General features: G+C 60.6%; 1 protein-coding gene across 1 annotated transcript in view; it reads left to right on the top strand.

Annotated features, from left to right (window-relative positions):
• Positions 1-328: 328 nt before the first annotated feature.
• Positions 329-1,833, top strand: part of CTTN (cortactin) — a 34,649-nt gene continuing 33,144 nt past the window's right edge. Inside the window, exon 1 of the mRNA XM_023524846.1 lies at positions 329-398. The gene's annotated coding sequence lies outside the window, so the exon portion shown is untranslated. The remainder of the gene's footprint in view (positions 399-1,833) is intronic.

Genomic DNA, 1,833 nt, shown 5'->3' with positions numbered 1-1,833 from the left:
GAAGGGGCCGGGGGGTCCTGAGGGAAGGGGCCGGGGGGTCCCAAGGAAAGGGGTCCGGGGGTCCCGAGGGAAGGATCTAGGGGTTCCGAGGGAAGGGCTTGGGTATCCGAGCGAAGGGGCCACGATCCGAGGGAAAGGGGTCCGAGTTCCGAGAGAAGGGGGCGGGGTCCGAGGGAAGGATCTGGGGGTCCACGGGAAGGGGGCGGGGGTCCGCAGGGAGGGGGCGGGGTCCGAGGGGGCGGGGCCGGGACTGCAAGGAGGAAGGGGGAGGAGAGGGGCCAGGCAGGGAGGGGTTCCGCGGTCTGGCCGGCTAGGGGCGGAGGTTCGAGAGTGTGGAGGTAGGAGGGGCCCTACGGGGAGGGGGTTCGGAATCGGACCGAGGGGCCCAGGACCCAGGGGTAAGGGGAAAGGGCTGGAAAGCGGAGGGGGAAGGTGCCGGGCGTCCTGAGGGTCGGTTTGGGATCCGGTGGGGCGGGGGTCCGAGGGGTCGCTCTCTGACCCGGAGGGGCGCACCTTCTGGCAGGTCTTGCAATCGGGTCAATGGAAACGCAGCGACGAGCGCAGCTGCAGCTAGTGCGGCGGCTCTAAATTTGGAGCAGCCTCCGCTGGGTGTGTTGGAAATCTCCAGAAAGGCGCTTCTAGGTTTACCGTGTTTCTGTCGTCTGAGTCCAACGGAGCTTGATCCCCCGCGGGAGGGTCTCGGACGGAGGGGGACAGCGCTTTCTCTGGCTGGAATCTGTGGACGTGTCGGCCTCTCCCCCCACCTTCCCGGTCCCCGTGCTTTGTCACGGGTTAACCCACTAGGTCCAGACCGCGTGATCCTGGCTAGCAGAGCGCCAGAAGGGCTGGGGGTTGGAAGAGCCCCCGCTCTCATTCCTGTGTTTGACCGCAGTGAGTCGCCGCTGGGCCATCGAGGCAGCCCTGGTTAGGAAACTCCCACAATCCTCCAGGAGCAAGGAAGAGCCCCAAACACGACGTTGGGGCACAAGGCTAAAGAGCCAGGGTCAGGCAGGGTTGTTTTCGACACTCTGCCCCAGTACCTGGAAGTTTACCCCCACTGCAGCTGACCGAGTGGAAGCATTTTGATGAACTCATCTTTAAAACACTTAAATGAATGGCATTCATCGATGATTCAGATCTTTGGTCTGGGCTGTGCGGGCTCTGCCGTCAGTGCTCAGAAAGTGTTGGGGTGAGTGGGTGAGTCACAGCGCTGGGACTGCCTGCCTAGCGTTGCCACGGGCCAGTGTCCTGGGGCAGCCTGGAGCTGGGCCGGGGGCTATCAGAGGTCTGGTCTCCTGTGGTCAGGGCGCAGGCAGGTGCTTGGAGTAAACTGAGTAAATATGCCCAAGGCAGGGATGGGAGGAGTTTCCTCTGAGTGACTGGTACTGGGAATGGCCTTGTGCTATCTGGCTGGTCAAATGCCCGTTCATTCCGTTTGGTTTTCCGCTGCTCTGGAGATAGGGTAATGGAAAGCTACTTCTCCGGGAAAGCATTCGCCTCCGGAGCCCTTCTCGCTGTCTGCACGGCAGTGCACGCTCCCACGCTGCGTGTGTGCGTGGCATTCGCAGGGGAGGTTTGTTGTTAATGTGCTGTTAAGGGTCGATAGCGGTGTTATTTTTTTCCCAAACAGTATTTCTTGGTTACAAGTTTATCGAGATGTAATTCACATACCGTACAATTCACCCAATTAAAGGGTACACAGTTCAGTAGTTTTTAGTGTAGTCACAGAGTCGTGCAGCCATCGCCACAATCGGTTTTAGGTTACGTGATCCCTTCTAGAAGAAAGCCTGTAACGACCTCCCCCACCCATCCCCCCCACCCCCGCCCCACGTG

Source organism: Pteropus vampyrus, unplaced genomic scaffold, assembly GCF_000151845.1.
Source record: "Pteropus vampyrus isolate Shadow unplaced genomic scaffold, Pvam_2.0 Scaffold501, whole genome shotgun sequence".
Lineage (NCBI taxonomy): Eukaryota > Metazoa > Chordata > Mammalia > Chiroptera > Pteropodidae > Pteropus > Pteropus vampyrus.
The sequence above is the reverse complement of the archived record's forward strand: the minus strand, read 5'-3'. Positions and strand labels throughout refer to the sequence as shown.